General features: G+C 35.5%; 1 protein-coding gene across 23 annotated transcripts in view; it reads left to right on the plus strand.

The window, feature by feature from the left end:
* Positions 1 to 3,578: 3,578 nt before the first annotated feature.
* Positions 3,579 to 24,782, plus strand: part of DGKB (diacylglycerol kinase beta) — a 764,643-nt gene continuing 743,439 nt past the window's right edge. For 9 of the 23 annotated variants that reach the window (XM_005550072.5, XM_045388886.3, XM_045388889.3 and 6 more), the window contains exon 1: positions 4,330 to 4,642. The gene's annotated coding sequence lies outside the window, so the exon portion shown is untranslated. Of the gene's footprint in view, positions 4,105 to 4,329; positions 4,643 to 24,782 lie in introns of those variants that run through there. The other 14 variants (XM_005550071.5, XM_065542255.2, XM_065542256.2 and 11 more) reach the window with 2 other exon arrangements.

Raw genomic sequence — 24,782 nt, forward strand, 5'->3', positions numbered from 1 at the left:
TTGTTAGTTTCCTCTCCTGTAAAAGAGGAGAATTGGACTCAAAGAGATCCGAAGGCCTATCAAATCCCATATTTTGTGATCATTATTCTTTTCAAGGGGAGCGCAATATCATGTCTTTTCTGAATCTCTCCTAGCCTTCCAGTTTATGTCCCACTGATTCATTGATTTAAAACCAGTGGAAAAGTTCCCATATGACACTTTGCTAAATTTAGGAAGTAGCTCTCCTCTCATCATTAAAGCCAAAGTTGGTGAGGATTTAAATTATTGAGCAATTTAATTTTTTTGAAAGATAAAATACTCATATAAAAAATTAAAGTGAGAATACCTTTATTTATGGGATTGTATATTCTTTAAAAGACAAAGCTATATCCTATTGAACTATGTTTCTTTTCCCAATGCTTTGCAGATAATAGATGTTTAATAAATGTTTGTTAAATAAAATTAACATGACAAAGTAATTTTTAAGCAACAGTTTACATAAAGTGCTGTGATTAAATATGGATTTCTGGAGGCCGAGTACAGTGGCTCATACCTGTAATCCCAGCACTTTGGGACACCGAGGTTGGTGGATCACAAGGTCAGGAGTTCGAGACCAGCCTGGCCAAAAAGGTGAAACCCTGTCTGCACTAAAATACAAAAATTAGCTGGGCATGGTGGCATGCGCTTGTAATCCCAGTTATTTGGGAGGCTGAGGCATGAGAATCGCTAGAACCCGGGAGGCGGAGGTTGCAGTGAGCTGAGATCATGCCATTGCACTCCAGCCTGGGTGACAGTGCGAGACTCCATCTCAAAAAAAACAAAACAAAAACAAAAATGATAGATTTCTATCTAATTTCAATAACTTCTGATACTTTACAATTTAAGCCCTATCTCTCATCATTTATTTTGTTTGTTTAAGAATTACTTTATTAAGAGTGATGCAAGGTAGATGAAAGTTGTCTTGCTTGTAATCCTTGATATATGACTAACATTTTAGGAGCAAGCACACATAAATGTGTAACAATCTGTTTTTTTAAGGCTCTAGTCCAGTAATCACAAGACTAGGTAGGGATATAGAAGTCAAAGGGGAGTAGAGAGCTGTGCATTTCTTAGGGATTAAATAGGACCTTGAAAATGGTCAGGAAATTAGATTCTAGATAACTTTATTGATTTAATCTGTATAGTAGAAAATTCATTTTGGAGGAATCTTAAGGACAGGCATTATTGTGCAGTTTTGTGGAGCCTGTGAGTGATAGACATGAAAGGACACTTGGAAACCCTGAGAAGTGCATCACATCCTTAAAGTGCCAGTTATTTAGCAGCAGAAAAAAAGACGAAAAGAATTCGAACACCCTTATTTCCAGCTCACTTATCTTCCCAATGCCCTGCACTCATAGATTAATTCATTCACTCACTTATTCCAAAGTTATTTTACTGTGCACATACCACTTTCTAAGCAGTTTAATAGATGTTAGAGACACGTGGATGAACTAAGCAAACATAGCTTGCTTCTACTGTTGTACAGTTTGCAAACTTTTGGGTTCTCTTCAGTAAATGAGTGTCATTAAAGTACAGAATTTAATTTGGGAATACTTGTTTTGATGATGAAGGAGATGTAGATGAAAATTAATATGATTCCTTTCTATGTATTTTCACAAACTGATGATTATGTTGACAAATGAGTGTTCATAGAGCAAGTTAATTTTTCTCTTACTTATTTTTTAGATTGATGAATGATGAACAGATTCCCATGAAGTTTCTGATAATATAGTGATGGGAGCAGAGAGGTATCTTGGAGAAATGGGCACAGTGTTGTAAGGGAGTGATTTGTAAGTTTTCCCACAAAATGGAAAATCTTGAGTTATGAGTCAGGAATAAAATTCAGTCATCAATCCTTAACTGAAAATTTTCTTCCTCTGTTACCAAATCTTATAGTTTTAAGAGAGTGTTTTTTTTTTTTTTTTTAAGGTGAATCTTAGTAATGCTATAAGCTGTGAAAAAAAGAAAAAAAAAAAAACTAACAAGATAGATGCTAAATACTCATTACCAATTATTTTAACATGTTGTGGCTCTTCCATCTCTACCCAGACCAGATGTTTAGACACCTTATTTAGAATGAAGATAGCTAATAAATTATGTCTCTCAATAATGTTTAAAGTGTTAGTGCTCTTCCTAAATCTTATTTAATTTCAAAATAGGAGTAAAGGTAAAAACAAAAAACAATAACCAAAAAATCAAAAAGAAAACCCTGCTAATCTATAAATGGTAAGATCCTGCTAGTTCTAGTAAGGAATGAATGTGTGGAGCAGGGTAAGTTTAAATTTGTACCATTTGTGGATAAAGTTGGCCTTTTGTATCAAAATGTATTTCTATGTGCTAGAGACTTCTTTTGCCTACTTCCTTACACTGCAGTGTACACAGGTATAAAACAGGTACTCTTTAGACTTAATAATATTAATTGTGTGATATAATAATTATTTAATGGACAGACAACAAATGAAGAGAAAAAATAACAGCTATTTGGCATCATGTTTAATTAGAATTTTGACGTTAAAAAATTCTGGATACTCTTTGCATTTAAGGTATTATATGATTTTTTTTAAAAAAATAGGCTCTGATAAAATCTGTTAAAATTGAAGTTAGACTGGCTTTGGCAAATTGATATTTATTGGATAATTAATAAATGCTTTGCTCATTAACTGGTCTTTGTTTAGCTAAAGGCAGTAATTTTCTAATATAAACACATCAGGAAAAGATATATTATTTAATCCTTTTGGGTTATTTTCTTCCTTCTGGGTCTTTTCTTATACTTTCTTTTTTTCTGTGTTCCCCTATGTTTAATTTAACCCTGATTACACAAGCCCTAACAACTGGGAAAAAATATGGCCAATATAAAAAGTACTCAGAGGCAGAAATAATTAAAGGTGTGCATTACAAATGAAACCAAAAGGAATTAAGTTTATTTTTAGCTCAGACAACTGGAGGCTGAAAGTGGATTAAAAGTACTATTCAATTAAGCGGAGTGTGTGTGTATGTATTTAGAAGGGGTTGTTCGTGATTACTCAATCTACAGAATAAGAAAGTGAAGACAGATTATTACTACAGCAAATGTTACTAGTAATTAAGAAGTATTCTATTCTTTGGGGGATTTGAGAACGTCTTCCATTTCTTAGTTCTGCTGAATGTCATATTTTTTTATGAGAATATGTTGGAGATTAATGAGAGCAGCCAATAAGGAGAGCAAATGAAAGTTAATAGAAAACAGAAACAAGTTGGTTTTACCAGAGTCTGTAGCTGAAGAAGAGATGTTAATGCATTGAAATAACTGAGAATATTATATAGGTAAGTTAAGAGCAACCAAGGGACTTCTCTGTCAAGATACCCTGTGTGTAAGTTGGCAAGCATATTGCTTAATAACTGTCTGGTTTGTACACAGTCCACAAAAATCTTGATTATTGACTGACTTACGTTTTTCTTACCCTAATACACTATTTTACACACATGGCTCAAAATTGTTAATTTTATCTGTGCCCTGATTGGTTACACATACATAGAGTTTCCCTCAATATTTAACTGCCTTTCTACTTCATCCACCCTCCAGTCACCTGCTCCGAGGTTACCAAGCCAGAATGCAGCAAGAACGTCTGCAGCTGCTACTATTGGTAGAAGTGGGTTAGGCAGATGGTTGTTGAACAATGACCCATCAAGGACTATAGTTGTAGAAAGGAGAGGGGAGACAGGTATCATATTTCCTGCCTGAGATGTATACTGAGTGGTAGTAATTGCAGTGAATCCAGCTCACTGTCTCAACAGCCACTCACCTGCACCGTCTCCTCCCCTGCTATAACTGGACCAGCAGTTAAACAGCTGTATAGCCTTGTCTCCCTGTCTCGTTTTCCCCTGAGCTCCATCAGCAAGAGTAGCAACAGCAGCTGGAGAAGCGGCAGCCAGAGACAGGCAGGGCTGGTTCTCGCAGCCGCGCAAATCGCCTCCTCCTCAACACACACACACACACACACACACACACACACACACACACACTGCACAGACTTCCGATATCAACGCGTCTTGACATAAATCAAGGACTAAGAGAGACTAAAGAAGAGCGTTAGTCATGGACAACAGGTATTTCATCTCTGACAAATTGTTTCCTTCAGCTGCTTACTGATTTGGATGATAAAATAATCATTTGTGATAGCTAGCTTGAGTGGGAGACTGGAGGACTGGGGGGTGGCCGCGATAGAGGAGCGGGGATGAAGTGGGAGGAGTGAGAGGTGGGGAAGGGGGACGCCAAAGATGACTTTCAGGCTCCGGAAACCTACGTCTTTCAGCCTCCGCTGTTTTTGAGTTGCAAATGATCAGAGAAGGGTGAACTGCAGGCAGCCTGTGTTGCTGCCTGGAAGTAGATTTCCATCTTTCAGACACTAGTTCCAATGGGCCGGGTGTTCTGCAAGGGGGTGGCAGTGGAGAGGAGGATGCTGTGAGCAGAGTTCTTGAAGCTCCACTCCTCTGGGGAAGCCGAGCTGTGTGGGAGCCTTCTTACTGTGCGGGAAGCGTGTGAATTGGAAAGGATCCTGAGAGCTGGCTAGTCCCAGTTCCTCTCCGGAAAAGCAGTGGCTCTCGCTTCAGAGATGCGCCCAGCTTTCGCCTGCATCACACTGCAGTAAGTTAAACTGGACATGGTTGGCAAATTGAGTGGCTTCTGGGTATGTGGTGCGGGGGAAGGGAAGCTGAGAAGAAATGGGGAGGAAAGTTAGAGAAGCATAGCTTTGAATTCTCCGTGAAATGTTAAATCGGTTCGTCTCCCTGACTCCTGTCCTAGTTATGCTATAGTAGGGGTGCTCTGTGATTTGCAGGCGAATGCCGCTTGTGTATTAGCTATGCAGAAAGTGCCCTGTCCATTGTGATTTTAGGCAACACAACTGGTAAATGTTTTCTAAATTTAATTCCAAGAGTGGTCTCCTCAAAGTTACCAATGAGATAGCAGCTTGTCTTTTCAAAAGGTAATTCATAAAGAGGTTGGCTTAGACTTTCAAATGCCCTAGTTAATTGTTACAAGTTCCAGTACAGATTTATTCCTAATCTGTGAACTAAACAAGCAAGCAAGCAAACAAAAGTCTTTGATTTACCTTAAAATAAAATGTGAAGTAGGTCTCTAGATAACTGCTAGGCAACAGTCTAGGCCACACTGATGATATGATAAACATTCAAATACTATTTAGTGAGTGTCACATGGAGGGTTCCCTCAATTTCTTCCTGCTGTAATAATCTCCTCCACTTGCTGAACAGTTTCTTTCTTGTGATTTCAAAGTGGAGGTTTTTACATAGATGGCTCTATACTTAGAAACCAAGCAGCATTGTGTTCACTGGCAGAAAATGAAGGCTTAAAACTTTTAAAAAACAACTTCAACTGGTTGCTCAAATTGCAGATAACCAACTCTTTTAAAAACAGGTCAGCAAGGACCAGTCCATTGTAAAGCAAATGACCGAATAAACATGAATGCAAGCAGAATACTGAAGGTCTTTTCTAGAAAAGAGATCAGAAATAATTAATCTAAAAATGTTGGGGTACCTAACCAGGTCCTGACGCATTCACCAGATTTTTATAGTGGTTGTGAGTGGTGGGGAATCCCTCAAGCAGAAAGGAGATATTACACAAAAAAGTTAGACTTAGTTTAGACGATCATTGGAGAAAACACTGTATAAGTACATTTTTCTCCAATAAAAATTATTGACAAAACAGAAATTACCTAAAAGAGAACGTAGGATTTTAATCTGGATACGTCCATAGGCTAGCATAAATTCCACAGGATAAGAAGGCTTCAAATTTTATGAAATAACAATTGTGAAAAGCAAAGTAATTCTAAAATCATCTGTCCTTAGAAAAATAGGTAACTAAGGACTACTCTTATCCTATGATTTCAGTTTTAAATTGTGCTACTCTTTCTCTAATCCCCCAAATTTCATGCTTTTACCAAAAATAAAACATGTCAAGAATGTCATTGGAATTGTGTTGGCTAATTTTCTACTCATCATGAGGATCTCTAGGTATAAAGGCTTACTTAATATTTTTTGTCATTGTTGGAATACCCAATTTGTTATACGTGATCCATTCCACACACATACATAGTAGCCCTGTGCATAAAGTCTACATGTGACTTTGTGAATCACTGAGTAAAATATAATTCAGGAAATATATTTGCTACAATAGTGCATACATGAGGGTGATTAAATTTTTTTGACACCAATGAGAAAGAGAATGAAAAAGTCTATATGAAGAATAGAAGAATATGGTTGGAAGAAATTTGCAAGCAGTTCCCTAATACTCTAGAGTCAACTATTATTAACTGAAACCTGTATGTAGCTAAAGAGAAGGAAAATTAGGTTAAGATCACTGATGAAAATTTGACAAAATTTTTTAAAATATAGAAACTTATGTAGTTGGAGTTGAGTGGTGGCAATGCCTTTGCTTCATGCTTTCTTGTCCTACTGGTAAGCAAAGCTCCTGTTTTGACTGAGAAGAAGATTATCAAAATCATTTGTATAATAAAACAATTATTTAAATTATTTTAACAATTTAAGTTAAAACCATTGGTAAGTTTTGCTGGGATAGTATCTGAACTAGTATCCTCTGACTGATGCTTTTTCTTGCACACTATTGAAAGAAGGGAGAGTTGTAGCCAGACAAGCCAGATGAAGATAGCTGCTGATCACGAAATCTAATTCTGTCTACTAATAATGACTGTGATGTGATGGATAGACTTGAAATGACATTTTAAGATGATCCTCTCCTGGACGCCACTTCTAGCTGCCTTCAGGAACAGAGCTGTATTTATATATGCACAATACTGTTGCAGTATCCTCTAAAGAGTAATACCTCTAGCTGAGAAGCACTTGCCCAGAGCAAACTCTAGGAAAAATTGTGAGGAAGCCTATTCCTATTGCCCCTCTCCCAGCAATAGCATTTTCTTTCTCTTGTAAAACACCAATGCAAATTCTGACCAAGTGAGTCACGTATGGTATGTCCCAATACCACAGTCAATATCTTGGATATTTACTATGAAGTAGGTTCAACTACTTGATAGCCCTGGATTATTTCCTCATATGCTTTGTTCATCACACAATGAATGAGTAGTGGGTGGTTATTTTGAGTGTGGCATTTGCACATACTGGGTCAAGAGCTTTACATATGCCTTCTCATTTATGGTATAACAGCTACAGGAGGGAGATGGCATTTTCTCCCCTTTAGAAAAAACTCAAACTCAGAGGGAATAAACAAATTTCTGAAAGCAACATATTTAGTGAATGCTGGGTTAGAATTAACCACTCAGTGTGACTAACTCTAATTCTTAATTGCTTTGCTTCTTAAAAAAAAATTAAAATTGTACTCCATTATGGATCGGGGTGGGATTGAGCATATTATTTTGTGGATGCCGTGGGTGGGTAGTGCTTGAGTGGTCTTCTTTCTCTGATGATACCCAACCTTGGATCCACCTAAACTGAAATCCACCTGCATTGACCCCAGATCCAAACTTGGCACACTCACCATTCCAATTTCAGGCTCTTCTTTGGCTACACAAACTCTGAAAATGAACATGGGGACATTGCCAGGAAGGAAGATAATGCAGTTAATATGGGAGGAGAAAAGTTGGAAGACATAAACACAGACAGATATAAAAAGAAAATAAGGGAATCATATAGTGGAAGGCTGGTCCAAAAATATGTCCACATTCTTTGTCCTGAGGGACACTAAATAACAAACTCTTTGGACTGTGTGTGGGGTAGAGATCTTTAGTCACAGATAAAGTGCAGACTCAAAACATCTCTTTAAATAGTTGTAAGGTCTTATTACAAAAATTAGATTATGCTTGTCATCAGATAATCTCCTTTACATACTCATTTTAAAAGTGGAAAAACAATGATTCAAAGAAAAGTGGGGGAGAAAGGCCAGATGCTGACTGAAGAGGTAAAAGAGTAATTGGAAATATCACTGGTTCTTGCATAATCACTTTCTGAAAACGTGCCAGGAAGCAAAAGGCCATCTTTAACTGGTGAGGATAAAAACAAAATGGTTCATTTAGGTAAAATGTGAAGTGTTACAGAGACTAACATGATTACTGTCACTTGTCTTCTTATCACAGAAGGCAAACACTAACAAAGAATAAAGTGAAAATGTTATGGGCGTAGAGCCAAACAATATTTTAAGATTGGTCTTTCTCAGCATGCTAAATTTAAACAGCCGAAATTCTTTTTTAAGGATTTTCTGAGTCAACAATTTGAAATGAAGGATTTGCCTTTTAACAGGGAATTTGTATTGCATTGTGAATTTGAAACACAATGTCCTCAGTCAGTTATTTTTGATTGGCAATATGCCGATCACTATAGATGCAAGGAGCACAAAAGCTGTTACCTCCAAAATCAGAGAAGAAATGGACACGCTTCATAAACTAACTTGATGCTCCTGAGTTATTGTCAGATGTGTACGTGGTGACAGGGCTTTGCAAATACATTCACATTGTTGGCCCTGATTCATTCTCTTGTCATTTGTGACACTTCAGGTTAGGATTGGGAATAGAGTTAGTTTTCAGGGTTGATTTTTGAATGTGGTGCTAAAATCAGCTGTCTTGCCCATTGGCTCTCTTCTTCTTCTAGTTTAAAAATAATGATAGTAACTTTCATTGAGTGCTTACTACATGGCATTTGCCTTTATAAATATCTTGCATATTTAATCTTGATCATACCCTTTTGGGATAATTTTATTATTATCCTCATTCCCATTTTATAAAAGAGCAAACTGAAGGACAACAGGGTTACGTGACTTGTCACAGTTACAAACTGGTAGGAATAGAGCCAGGGTTTGAACTCAGGCAGTCTAGCTCTGGAGACCACTCTTCTAACCAAAAGACTCTAAATTCACTATTAACTACCACTGGCTTAATATAACCCTCCACAGTTCACACAATGTTGCACCTTATTTGTCTCTGCTTACATTTGCCTCTTTGTAATTTACTTTTGGACACCCAAACTCCTCTGCCCTCTCTCCACGCTAATGTGTTTCATTTGATAATGTGTCTTTGTCCTTTACTCTCCTACTCTAGTATCATGACACTTTGAGGTATCTAGTTGGTTTCTGCCACGGACCCAACAGTTTTTCTATGTGGTTCCACTGAAACTTGTGCTTGCCTTTATTATTGAACATGCCACGGAGAATTGAAATAATCTGTTTTCTACATTGAGGAAGGGGTTCAAACTTATTTATCTTTGAAAGTTTAGTGCTTAACATAGTGTCTAATATAATATTGGAGCTAAATAAACACTTCTTTTAATAACTGTATTATTATAGGCTCTAACTCTATCCACTGAAGGAATAGGTAGTCCCACTTCTACAATATTTAGCCTTTGCCCCCTGCCCACCAAAGACAAGAGAATTAGCTTTCAAATAAAAACTATGATGTCTGATAGCAAGTGTGTATTTTAATAAGTAGAAGTCATGATTAGCATAAAATTACTCAGAACACATTTATTACCTTCTATGGTATTATATATTTAGAATACATGGGGCAATACTTTGGAATATGACAGATAAAATATTTATTTCCAGATCACAAAATCAAAATTTTTACTGGTACATATTTTCTGGTTTCAGGTTATTAACATATCTTCAGAGGGGGAAAAAACCCAAATAGTAGAATAAGTGGCTCATCAAAGATGTTTTGCTCTTGTGGGACAATAATGTGAAGTTGTTAAAAGGTGATTTTTAATTGTTTCTTAAACTCTTATTTCCCTTGAGGAAAAACACACTGATTTTAATTCAGTCATAGCTCATAAATTGTGAATCATATCTGCAAGCAGACATTCAAGACTTCACTACCACTAGAGAAAAGTGATGGTTGATGGTGGGAAAATCAATCCAGAAACCCCGTCCTACAAATTATCAGGTTATGTGATCATTCAAATTCTATTTTTAAATGTTTTTATACATTTATTTCATTTACTATTCTAATATTTTATCTATGTGAACTGTATAACACATAGGGCTTTCCAAATACATTTCTTTTTTTAAAGTACCATCTTAGGTCAAACTTTTCTATTTTAGTCTTCTTTCTAATCCACATGAATCAGTTATCGAATAATCAGGGGAAGGGCAGATGGGATGAGAATTGCGTAGCTATTTAAAATGTCTTTAGAGTTCCATCAATAGAGTAATCTCGGAATGAGTTTCTCCTAGTGAGGCAGCTGGGCTGTGCTTTATAATACACATTTTTTTTTAGAATCCCAAGTTGTGTATTGTGTTTTGATTGTTCATAATGAGATGGAATTGTGAATAAGGGTATGGAGAAGTCAGCTCCATATATAATTTCTCAGTATGAAAAGAAGCTTTGTTGAGTTTCATCATTTTCTTAGGTTTGACTTGAAACTTAGTTTCTGCATTCAAACTGTCTGGATGTAAAATCCTTACTTTTTGGATGAATTTAAGGAAGTGACTTAAATTCTATGCTTTAGACTTCTCCTTGTAAAACAGTGATAATGAAAATGCAATCCATTTCATAGAATTAAATGATTTAATCATGGATGTAAGGGGCTTAAACAGAATACACATGATAAACACTAAAAAGTATTAGCTATTATTTCCAACTTACTTGGAATATTGTCTCAGAGAAAAAAATATCAGTAGTAAAGAAAATGTTCTAAATAAAATCTAAATCTAAAAATATTTCTTAGTTTTATATTAATAAAATATTGAGGCTACAAAATTTATTAAATATTATTATAAACACTTTGTAAGATTTCATTACTTACCATTGTGCCCCAAATGTTCTTATTAAACTATAAAAAGTGGTAACTATTAACATACATAAGTTAACCCACACACATAAACTACCCAGAAGAATAGCTGGCATGCAATTAGTCCTCAGAAATTTTAACTCCCTTTCTCTTACCTAAAATGATGATGAAAGGTCTTTCATTCTTTCTTCTCTGATCTTCTTAAAACATAGTTATAGCTATCATCATTTAATATACAAAATGATATTCTGTTTTGCTCTATATTGACTACTCTGCTATTTGTACCTAAGCATGTTGGGGAAACATGACCTCTGATGTGAGGAAACCTATTAGTTTCTAGATCAAACTCCCTTTGGATTATATGAACTGGAAAGGAGGAAGAAACAGAGGTGCTATAGAAAAACATGACAAGATCCTTGACCTGAAAACAAAACTTCAGGCAGAAAAGATGAGTTTGTAGTTTATTCGGTAACTTATTTTGCTGAGACAGAAAATATAAGGAAGTGTTTCTTGTTTGGCTCTTAACCAAGGAATCTGTTTGTTGGTTCCTTAATGAAAAGAAATAAGGGCTGGGGAATTCTCACTTGTCTTGCCTTTCCTAGTGTGTATGATGGAGATTGTCAGTAATACTCAGCTAGTTCTGGGAAGTCTAAGATTCATATAGAGATATGAAAACTATGCCGTAGGAGACAGAAGTACTTACTTATACCATAGCCCTGTATCCTATTCATCCTTCAGTCATTGATGGGCTACTCTGTCAAGCATTCTGCCAGGATCGGTGAAAGAAGAGGAATGGGTGGAAAAGTTCTTACAGTACTAAAGAGTTACACTTTGGTGGAAGACAGATGTGAATAGACCTAAACAAGGAAACAAGTGCATACTTTGTTGTGGTGATAGTGCTGTGAAAGGAACAAAGAGCTGTTGTTGAGATGAGCAAAAGATCCTATTTACACAATAGGAATAATATAATTAATAGGAGAACAAGCTGGTTTCAGGAGGCATAAGGACCACTCCTGCCCCACCCGCAAACCCCCATTATGCTTTGTTTTCATTGTAGACCTTATCTGTCCTGTGGACAGTGAGTGTAAGAGGTGACAGTGAGTAGAAGAGGCTTAAACACCTGAAGTAATTTTTAAGACCAAAACAGATGAACTCATAGCGAATCAGAATTTTAGAATTATTAAACAAAACATTTTCATTCTGTCAAAAACATAACTCCCACATTGCTTTTCCTGTTACCTGTATATTATAGGATTATTCAGCTTTGGACAGCTTTTAAAGATTAGAAAAATGCAAGTATTTAATGTTGCTTAGTAACTTCTCTTGCCTGTCATTTTCGGTTGCACATAAACAACTTGTAACTTCCCCACACTTGTCCCAAATAGAAAAAGAGCACAACAAGCTGATGAGTCATTTTGCTATCATGTTGTTCTTAATGAGAATTCTGATTACTAGGAGGGGTGCTCTATTGTTATATAATGTTGTTTGTCATGATATATATTAAAAGTTCCTATTTGGCAAATAGAGATTTCTTCTTTGTTACACATTAAAGATAACATAGCATAAAAGCCATTTAGGGGAGGACTGTCGTTTTACATTCTGATTTTGAATGTACTCTATCCAAACTACTAGACAACATGTTCTGAAAGTAAAGTGATAAGGTTTTTGAGCTTGAAGTGGAAATTTTGTTTTAGAGCTATTAATGCTTTTTTTGTTCAAGCTACCTGCATAACTGCATGGTGGTACATTTGGTGCTTGCTTAGGCAACTATATTAGCAAAAAGATAATATCAAAAGTGAAAGAGCACTTTAAGTAAACAAAACAAAACAATGACTTGAATGTGGCTGTAATTATATTGCTATTCTTTATGGCTAGGCAATGTGAATTAGTGACTTTGTAGAAAACAAAACACAAAAAGAATATGTTAGATTTGATGTATTTGTCAATATATAGCAGTGCCATGTTGATACAAAATTTTTATCCACTAAGAAGTTTCAAAGTTATATTAAAGAAATTAGAGCCTGTATCTTATCATCATGGAGCATCTGGATCAAAGAGAAGGTGCCATCCTCTCTGGTTCTTTAATATGTGTTTCGCTGATCCTCATGAGTTAAAATTCAAACTACATTAAGAGATAAAGAAAGACTGTTTGAGGAATGCTAATACATATGTTAAAAGAGGAAAGGAGAAAGACATCTTCCTTACTTAAATATTAAATAAAGTTGAACAGTTTTTTATTTTAAGAACTTCTTATAGTCCTTCACATGTGAATCAGCATCTCTAAAACAGAATTTAGTATAAACTTCCCTGGCCTTATTTAACCACAGAATCCATCCTTCTGGGAGCATCTATTAATATATATTTGAAAACCCTGGAGCACATTTTAGGAAGTACTGGTCTATTGGCATTTAAATGTTCACTTAAAAGTTGTGAGCACCTACCAGACATCAGAGTAGTAGATTCTGGAAGAAAATTATGAATAGAACCTGATTTTGACATTATGGAGATCCTATACTGGGAGTTGGAGGAAGACACATGTATAAATTATAATACCATGGGCTATGTGCAGTTGTAGAAGTAGGCGCATGTTGCTATAGGAGATGGGGAGAACAAGAGACTCAGGAATTAATCACAGATAATTTAGAATTTGAGTTAGATCTTGAAGGAAGAATAGAAATTTACTCAAGAAGGGAAAGTAAAAGCAATTCCTAAGATATATCTAGAAATCATTATTCTTTTATCCTCTTATAAAAACTGATATTTCTTTCATTTATTCAAGCATAATTCTAGATTGAACAGTTGGCTATGTGATTAAAGAGATAACGGCAACGAACTAGGAAAGAGATATAAAAATTTGGTGGTATAGATGGGGAATGAAGTCTTGGCATCGCTACAAATCCCTGGGAAGAGAACATAGAATGAAAAAGGAGGTAATTTTAGGAAAAAATCTTGACATATCCTAATACTTTTAAAGTGCACTGGAATAGATGAGTTTGCAAAAAATGAAAATGAATTGTCATGGAGGAGGAAAACAGCAACAGAAACCTGGCACATTCTAAAGACCAGGAAAAAAACGTCTTATAAGAATGACAGAGTAATCATCACTGTTGGATGTTGCTGAGAGGTTAATTGAGATGAGAACTAAAACATACCCATTGGATTTGAACACTGGAAGATCACTGGTGATTATAGCTAAACATGTATTGCTGGAGTGATGAGGGGTGAAACCCAGACAAAAACTTGTTGAGTGAGTAGGAGTTCAGGAAATGGAGACAGAGTGACTCATTCAAAGAGTTAATCTATGAAGGTTTAGAGAAAGGTAGAGCTGTTTCTGGAGAATAATAGAAGTTTGAAAGAGCTTTTACTTTTCTGAATTGGGAACTTTTGATTATGTTTAAACATCTATGAAAAGTAGGGTGTGAATAGAAATATGGGGGGGATCAACATACACTAGGGCCTGTAAGGTGTGGGGTGGGGGGAGGGAGAGCATCAGGAAGAATAGCTAATGTATGCTGGGTTGAATACCTAGGTGATTGGATGATCTGTGCAACAAACTACCATGGCACACATTTACCTATGTGACAAACTTGCACATCCTGCACATGTACCCTGAACATATATATATGTATGTATATATGTATGTATACGTATATTTATGTATACGTATATATACATATACGTATATATGCATATATACACATATATGCATATGCATATATATACACATATATACACACACGTATATACACATATATATGTATATATACACACACACATATATATAGGATGTTGGTTGACTTTGACTAGAAGGTACACTGCCTATAAAGAAAAAGCAGAGAAAAGAAAGACTATATCAATTTGAACAGGTATTTAGGTTTTATAGCCGTAAGTTAGGTATATTTTTTAATTTAAATTTTCTCTGTAGAGTTTGAACAAGGTGGAGAAAATTTGAAGTTTATGGATAAAATTAGACGGATCTTGGACCAGAGTCGTGTATTGTGATCTAGGTTGTTTTGTGGGGGCAGGTACGGGTGGATATTTGACAAGATGATCATGAATTTATAATGATAACAATTTACCTTAATGTGTAACTTTATTCATATTTATTTATATATGTGTGTGTGTATATATACATATATATATGTTTTTCATTTTGCCTTGACTTAAATTACCACCATCTACCCCTCAGTGACATCTATTATCTTCCTTATTACTCTTTCTGATTTAGAAGTCTGTATGGTAATGTTCCTTTATTTATATCTCTTGTCATCATTAGGATTGGTTAAAGTACATAGGTAAGGTAAGTCAATTATCCTTGGCAGAAATCCCTTAATCACCTTACCTTCATTGACATTCCACATCTTTCCATGTTATCCACCGGGCATTGCCTCCATTCTGGATCTTGGTATTACCTGGAACTTCTCCACTTTGAAATCATGAGATACTCTAAATGATCACATTGCTCTCTCTTCCTCCCACCAATATCCGGTAGCTTGACCCACCTCATTTTCTTCCATGACTTTTTTCTCATTCTCCCTCCCCTTACTGTCCAAACAATACCTAGTATACAACACAAATAGCTCTATTGCACAAATCTTTATTTCCCTGTATTACTCTTTTCCTTCCTTTTTCTATCTGGCAAAATCCTTACCCTTTCTCAGTTGAGCAATCTGGCGTTGCATTTTCAACTGGGTTATTGAATGCTATTGAAAATCACAAAACTATGAAAACTGGTGTCATAATAAGTCTATGATCTCTCACCTCAGTCTGACCCTGGTAATTCTTCTAAATGTCCATGTTTTATTTTTCTTTTCACTGTCCACAGCAGTTTTCTTATAGAGCCCTGCTGCCCATGTACTTCGTATTTTCTTATGAAAAGAGAGATAAGTAGTTTGACTTCTTCTTTGTGTCATTTATTTTTATTTTGGGTACTGGCATTTAGACATTTGAATTAAATTTAGATTTTAATTTAAAAATCATTAATATCCACAACGACTTTAACCCTACTTCTCTCTACTCACCACCTTCTCTGTATCCCTTGCTTTTAGGCAAAGCTTCATAGCATGGTCCTTCTTTATCTCTTCAACAATGTCTATTGTCACCTTGTTCTCTTCCAATCTAACGTTCCTTTGACATTAAGCTGCTTATTCATTCCTTCAGTGCTGCTTTTCCACTTTACTTGCACTCCTATTGTGTCTCTGGTTCTCTGTTTTTTGTTGTTGTTGTTGTTTTTTGTTTTGTTTTGTTTTGTTTTCCAGTGGTTTGAACATTGCCTGGCACAAAACAGGTACCTAAAAAGCACTGAATAAATAGGTGAACTCTAATAATGCATCTTTCTTGATTGGGGATGATGAGTTATCTCATAAAGCATCTCTCTGGGTCAATAGTGTTTTTTATTGTTTTGTCTACTTTATTAAAGAGGTAAGTGACTATCTTCTTCATTCTCTGAAATGCACTACATTGTAGTACAGAGTTTGGTACTATTCGTGGTTTCGGGCATCTACTTGGTGCTTTGGAATGTATTCCCTGTGGATAATGTGGGAGTACTGGTACATCCTCTTGGTCCATTTATCAGTATGGTTTGTATTGATGCTGAACAAGTACCTGTACATTAGCATATTTTCCCCTCTTTTATATTTAACAGTAATACCTATGTTTTCTCATTCTGGAGATAATATTCAATAATGCTATTATATTTTGAAAGAATGAAATTATTTTTAATTCGACTAACTGTAGTCATTGGAACTTTCTTTATTCAATTTCAGAAGCATAAGTTAGATTTAGGGATTTTTTTTTTTTTTTTTTCATTTGTGGCATTCTGTGAATTGGTCATTGGTATTCAGATTGTGAGCCTGGATATAAAGAGGAGGGATAAATGTTATTTTCAGTGTCTGACAAGAACAAGCATGGAGGCTTCGAGGTCTTACAGGAAGTAAACAGAAGGCTAAGAGGTCACACACATGGGGAGAATAAATGATTAGCTGGTGTATTTTCCCCAGTGCTATGTCGCTTTCTCAGAGCCTCATTTAAATGACAATATGCCCATGGTAACAGAAAGAAAACATTTTTCTCAGACATATCCCATATTTACTATGTGAACTGTGGAGAAATGCTTATTAAAGATTTTTGTCATAGTTTCCAGGTTCAATTCAGGAGTGGGTGGTCACTTGTGCTAGGACTTTGTTTCTTACAGCCCTATCCCCACATCATTCTTTACATGGAAGCAAATATTATCTAATGAGATAAGTGAAGGAATTTTAGGGGAAAAGCATGATTTATAGCAAACTGTAGCTTCAAATGGATTTATCCATAGTAGTATACTAGTCTATTTTGCAAGTGTACATTTCTCATCTATCAAAAATCATGTTATTTAGCCTCAGAAATCATAAAATGAGATTGTCCCTGGAATAACTTTTAAATATCTGGCATTTCTTTCCTATGTAATTTTACGTAAGCTATATAAATAGGGTTAGCTGCGACCTAAAAAAAGTATACTCAGTCATTTTGTCTGAAACACAATATAGCATGTGCCCTCATTAATTTTATCTGTGGGATTTTTAATGGTATAACTTCGCAAGTTAATGAAAACGGTATGGAATGAAAACACTCTCAGGCTGAGGAATATCAGTAGATTTTATAATTAGGTAAATTCTGACAAGTTGCTGCATTTTTTAATGCATACTTGTTTTACTTTTCCTCTTTTTCATTGGTTTTAGACATCACCCAAAGAGGTTAATATATTTCTGTATTATATTTATCACGGGCAAAACAGAAAAATAATTGAAAAACTTATTTGACTTTGAAGAAATACTTCCTTGACAGGTCTGAGTTAAAAATTATGTCTGCTTCTATCAAGTCAAAGTCGTCCCTATCTTATGCTGTTCAGATTCCAATTCCATACTTTTTGTTTTTGTCTGTTTGGAGTGGAATTTTATGTCTTTATTTTAGGACTCTTTTCCTTTCCATTTCAACTTTAGATTGCTTAGAGATTGAGTATAAACTATTAATCGATCCCTATGAAACTTGTTTTTTCTTTTACAATGGGAAAAACTTTGGTGGTCTGTTACTACCCAAGGATTATTTATTCTTTGCTAGCTGGATACGCAACTCCAGTTTCCCAAACCAAGCACTGTTTTGTGAGATGAGCTTCCTCTCCCATCTCCCATCTCCTTTTCAAGTGGGTTTTTCAGTGGGCCATAACCAGGCCTACCACACTGGAAGTTTAGATGGTCTAAGAAAGCACTAAGAAATAAAATGCAGAACTGTTTATCTGAAATGCGACAAGAAGCTCCCCAAAAGGGGCTAGCCCTTTAGTCCTGACACAACCTCCCATTCAGATGGTTATAAGAGATCAAATTCCCATATTTTGCACTTTGCTGACTGAGAGGATTGCTCCCTCTGCATGGAATGCTGGTAGAGCTGAACTTTGGATATGCCCTTGTGTGGAATAAAACCAAGCCTCAGGGAGCATCTATTCACTTGCATTCTTAATCTTGTGTTTATTCTTCACAAGGATAATTTGCTGGTATGATAGTAAATCAAAGTGAATGCTAAACATAGCTGAGTCATGGTCCTCATTCTTGCCAATGCTAGAACCTGAACAGCCTTTTTGTTCTGACCAGCTTAGAGTCTTTTGTGGACTGGTTCCTACACTTCTAACTGCTTTTAAAATAATGTAATTAACATTTCCTGGCTGCTGCAATCCATGGTGTTACTCTTTCACCCAGAATCAAACATCCAGATGCAAGCTATATAGTCTAGCTAAGTGTTTTCAAAATCATTAAACTTAGAAAATTATGACAGGCCAGGAAATATTAGGCTAACCAAATAATTATGTACTTATACTTCCCAATTTCAATATTTAAATAAGAAGCTTCAAACACTACCTAAATGTAGCCACCTTTGAAACTTAATTTCACAACGATATTCTACCCTGACAGTTTTCAGATATATAATACCTTCTTTACCCAAAGATGAAAGTGAAGGAATAGAACCAAGGGAAATTTTGAAGAATTAACAAATATTCTCTTTTAGATTGCTCAGTCTTTTATTGGTATTCCAGTTTCACTTTGCTTTTAAATCTACCAGTGACGTTTTATTTTCCTTACACTAGCAAATAAATAAGGGGGATATCATTTATATTTTCGCTATAAAGCCTGAAATGCAAAATGAAATGTAATGTATTCTAAGCAATGATTGATCCTCACAAGTTTCAGATGTACGGCTCCTTATTCACACAAAGAGGAAAATGAAGAGGGACAATACTTTAGGATTTAAGATGCCCATAAGGAAGAGGACTTTTTAAGTATGGGTGAGAGGGGTATGGCTATGTTTGCATAGGAAATTTCAACACTGGTGTATGGAATGAAATGAACCCATGTGTTTAGAATAGTATCTACCATATTATGCCTACCTTTGGAGCCTCTGTCTCTGTGCCTCCCACTACTTCCTTAGCCAGTTACCATCTGCTATCTGCATGCACCATACTTAAATTGGCCTTAAAATGATTTGATAACTTCCTATTATTAAATACATTTTCCTTTTACCAGTTCCTGTCATTCTCACATTTCCTGTTTTTAATAGATTTACACCTTGTTGCAACTCTGTCCTCCTTTGTCATTGTTAAGATTGCACTATCCTGATACTATTTCTACTTATTCAATCAGTCAAAAAGCATTTAATAATTCCCATTCAACAGGTATTGGGAAAACAATGGTAATTAAACACATAAGAAGTTTCTGTCTCCATTGAGTTTTCAGTGTAGTGACAGTGATTGATATTATCTGTGATGTAATTTCACAAATATATTTTGAGCAGCTACTTGATGCCAGGTGCTGTTCTAGACACTGGAAATGCAGTTTTAAAGTAGCATATTTTAAAATTTACATTTTCTTGGAGGAGATAGCAAGTAAAAATTAAATATGTGATACAATTATATATATATGTCATGAAGAAAATAAGTCAGGGCAAGAGGAACAAGAGTGATGGAGAGTGGGTGCAATTTTAAATAGTGTGCTATTTTAGATTTATTTTTAAAATGTGTTCCATTCTTCTATTGACATAATATATTTGAAATGTCTCTAAGATTTCCAAGTGATGATGTTAAGTAGACAGTGTGTATATGAGGCTGAAATTAAGGGGAATTGTTGGAGACAAAAATCTGGGAGTTGTTTGTAGACCTGTAACCAGAAGAGACCCCCTAGGGACTGAGTGTACATAGAGAAGAAGGTCCAAGGCTAAGCCTTGGAGTAAACCAATTTTTTGCAATAGAGAAGAAGTACAGAAGTCTGCAAAGTAATTAAGAAGGAACAGGAAGAGAAAGCCAAGAGAATACATTGCCCCTGGTGCCAAGAAAGGAAATGTTTCAAGAAGAAAGAGCTGTGTCAATTGCTACTGAGAAGATCGGCAAGATGATTGCGGATCAACTACAGGATTGGGAAAGATAGATCTTTGCTGGCCTTTTAAAGGGAAATTTCAGTGGTGTGGTGGAGTAAAAGCCTGATTTAGCCAGGTAAACTGTGAATTGTTGGTGTTAAAGTGGAGAGAAAACATATATAATAACCACACAATTAAATAGTAAATCACACCAGAAATGTTCTAAATAACACAGTATTATCTGTCCTAGTGAAGAAGATTGGAAAGACTTTTTGAAGAAATAATTATAAACTGAGATTTGATGGATGATCGGTATTAACTAGATAATAAAAAGAATGCAGAAAAGCATGTAAAAACACTTTATTGCAAGACTGACTTAAGAGCTAGAAGTCCATTTTGGCTGGAGTGGGTATGATACGAGATTAAGCAGGAGTCAGATGGCACAAGGCTGTTTTATCTTTAACCTTAGAGCATTGGAAATAATTGAGGATTTAAGGGAGGTGAGGATATGTGGACAGCATAATTTATGTTTTGATAGGATTACTCTAGCTGCAATGTGCTGGATGAACTGCAGGTCGGCCAGATGGAAGGTGGTAGCCAGTCAGCCATTGTAGTAATAAAGGTGAGTGATTATTTTAGCCCGGATTACTGCAGTAATGGTGTCAACAGTGAGAAAGATAAATTGTAGTGATATTTATGATGTGAAATTGGCAGGGCTTGTGATAGTCTGAAAAGAATATATGAGGATATGAGGTAGAAAAGTCAAGAATGACCTTTAGCCTTCTGGTATTTGCAACAGGGAAGCCAGTGCCTTATACCAATTGAGAGAGAGTTTGAACAGAAGTCTTTGGTTTGCTGTTATTTTTGTGTCTCATGAATTCAGTTTAAACGTGTTTAATTTGAAGGACTTTTGAGCTATCCTCATCTACCTACTAGATTTTTCTGTCTATATATCTTGCTGTCACCTCAAGAATAGTGCCAAAACTGAGTTTATCTACATCCTTCCAAACATTTCTTCCCATGTTCGGATCTCAGTCACCTTGAAATGGCCCCTCTTTCTAGTATCCTCCCAGCTTCCGTATTGGCTAATTCAAATTATATCTTTTAATCTTCTCTGTCTCCATTGCCTCTCACATTTGTCCTTCTCTTTCAATTTCTGCCCGTACTAGACAATTACAAACTCCTACATTTCACTCGACTGTATTCTTAACTTGCCGTATGGTTTCTTCATTTCTAATCAATTCTTGCTTAATACTTGCATTCTATCCTCCTCACTATCAATTTTCTTGTACAGGGTTTTGATTTTACCATGTTCTTGCTCAAAATAATTCAGTAGATCCTTCCTTTATTTTTTGTAAGTCAGTCATAGATTCACCTTGGCCTGGCATTCAAGCAAAAAGAAAAAAAATCTGTAGATTCCTCTTAGCTTGCTACAATTGTTTAGTATGGTGATTAAGAAAGACTTGGTTTAAATCCTGGCTTTAGCACTTACTAGTTGTCTGATTTTGATTAAATAATTTAATCACAATGTTCAGTTTTTCAAATGGGATTAATAATAGCTACTCATTAAATTGCTGTTTTAAGGCCTAAATCTATGATATTATGGATTATCCAACATAATCCATAAATTATCTTAGCACAGTCCATGGTACAAAATTAGCATGAATTGATGCAACTCCTATTATTAATCTATTAATAATAGAGTAATTTTAACCGTGCCCCATACATGTATGTAGGCACATTTAACCACTTAAATAAGCACACCTTTTATTTGGTCTCTATGTGCCACTTTATACTCCTTGCATTCTCCTTCTTCTCTCACAGCAGTTGACCCTCCTCACAACGGTTTCTTCCTAATTTCTTCCATCTTTCCAGGAGCAGCTCTATTCTCACTCTCTCCAAGAAACATTATTTTCTCTCCCAACCTTTTCTTCATCCACAACTTCAGGTTCTGTTATTCCACCTTTTTATGTATTTTGATGTTAATCTTGTTTGCCTCCTGTATGTCTGTAGCTTTCTTAGATCTTCTACTACATGGTTGTCCTCGAGTACAGGAAATTTATTTGTGTAGTGCCCATAGTTATAACAATATTTGAGAAAAGGTGATTGCAGTGTTAGGAGTCCCTTCAGTTACATGTAGATATTCTCTCCTTTCCTTCCTACACAGACTGATTTTGGCTCTACTCATCATTCAAAGAACATCAAGTTACCTCGCTCGGATGTTTCTTAAATATAGGAGCTTTCAAGTCAGCAATCATCTAAACCAATCAAGGCTAATGCATTTTTCTGTGCTCCCAGGAAGTCTAAGAGCATTTCAACTAAGCCCTTCTGTCAGTGATGGGCCTGCTTCTGTGTTCTAAGTCCTTTGTTTTTTGTTGTTTTTCATTTTCTCTGAGTTTTATGTAATTTAAAGAAAGCATGCTTCAGAGAAATCATGAGATTAATACTGTTTCACTCAGAGATCTCTAATCATTGGCTTCTTAACAAAAAGTGGCACGAAAGAGAATATTTAGTGTCTTTTCTGTTTCCTACCTAATTTCCTCTGGTCTAAGTTCTGACAATGGCCTTTGGAGCATGAGTTGCTGTTTTGTAGGATGTTCTAAAACATGAATCAGGATTGATTCTTATTTTATTCATGGCTATACTTGGCGGTAATTTACAGAGCCTGAGATGAGGGTTTATTTTTCCCCTCTGAAGGTTTCAGGGATGTTTTTGTCAGGATTTGGAAAATGTGCTCAAGGAGCAGAGTGATAAATTGAGTGCTGCCTCAGAAAAAGTCAGGCTGTCGGGGAACATATTTATCTCCACGTTTGGGAAGCAGGCAGGAGAAGTACAGATATTTTAAAAAGCTGTGTGAAAACCTTTTAAGGTAAGGGACAAGGTCAATCTGACATGGCTTTCTATCCATTTTATTTATAACTAAAGGCTGCCTGGACATAAAGAATGAACTGAAATTCACGATCATTCAAGGATGGACTTTTTTTCTCCTGTAATACAGAAGGAAAATGGATAGTTAAATGGTTCAGTTTCAATAATGGATATAGTATAAGAGAAATAAATAATTATATTAAAAATTCTTTCAGTGTTGCCTGGAACAAGGGTCTGATTGTATTTTTAAATAAAGTTTTATTGGAATATGGCTGAATTCTTTTGTTTACATATTTTTTAGGACTGTTTTTGCACTGCAATAACAGAGATCACTAGCTGCAACACAGACCTATTGGCCCACAAACTCTAAAATATTTTCTATCTGGTACTTTAAGAAAAAGTTAATTGACGCCAGGTCTAGAAGGACACTTTAAGATTCAAAGATGTTTATTCCTTTTGATTCACTTTGTTTTCTATAATGACATTGATACAGAGTTAGCTCTCATTGTGAAAAGTGGCAGAATGGTGATGGAAGCAGGTATTTATTAATTGGTGGTGTTATTCTACTGATTCACTTGTTTGTTGGGTATAATTGGGTTTAGAACAGGGCTAAAAGTGAAAAGAAAATAAATTTATATGTACTTCATTCACTACAGCATTTGTTATGATCTTAGTTAGATGTGGCACATAATTAGGTATTATTTGCCGAGCTCCTGAATCCACTTATGTGCGCAAAATGCCAATTAAGGCTTTAAGTTCAGGTCTCTCCTTTTCATAAAAGGTTCCGAAAAAGGGACTCTCAAATTTGTTCAAAAGTATGAATAGTCACAGTGGTTAATACAAAACCACATGGCTCTGAGTGTACACTCCAAGGAAAAATCTTGCAGCTATCTCAATCTCTTTATAACTAAGTATCATCTCTATATCTCTGTCTTCATCTCTATGTGTATATGTGTGTATTCTCCCATTTTCATATTTATTTTAAAAAGCTAGAAAATTTGATCTCATTCAATATATTATAGATCTACATATTTTGTGTTATAGTATGCATTTGTTTGTGGTTCACTGACATTCAGTGATACTCATTTAATCAAACATTACCACTGTGCTCCATCCCAAAGGTGAGCAAAATGACTTGCTTCCTAATTTTATTGAGGCTCCATACTTCAGGGGAAGACAGACTCTTAAAACTTTGCAAACAAATATATAGATATATATTATATACATGTATACATATATGTATATATGTAACATTTATAAGTAAATTACAAATCTAAGTTAGGCAAAGACAAGAAAGGAGGAGGAGAAAATATATCCCAGAAAATATCTTTATACATTCATGATTATAACCAAGTACTCCACTGTAATAATGTTACATTTTTTCTGGAAAGCATGCTTTCACATCATCAAAAATGACACAACTTTTCTATTCTTCTTAAATCTTCAGCCATTACCTTTCACCCTACTCTCAGATAGCCATATTCTGTATTTCATATAGAAATAGAAAATGAATAATATGTCAAAAGATACCTGCGTGCCTGTGTTTATTGCAGCACTATTTAAAATAGCAAAGATTCAACCTAAGTGTCCATCAACCAGATGATAAGATAAAGAAAATGTGGCATATATACACAACGTAGTACTATTCAACCATAAAAAAGAATGAAATCGTGTATTTTGCAGCAACGTAGATGGAACTGAAGGTTATTATCTTGAGCAAAACAAGTCAGACATGGAAAGGAAAATATTGCATACTCTTACTCATAAGTGGTTGC

Source organism: Macaca fascicularis, chromosome 3 (assembly GCF_037993035.2).
Source record: "Macaca fascicularis isolate 582-1 chromosome 3, T2T-MFA8v1.1".
NCBI classification, from domain to species: domain Eukaryota; kingdom Metazoa; phylum Chordata; class Mammalia; order Primates; family Cercopithecidae; genus Macaca; species Macaca fascicularis.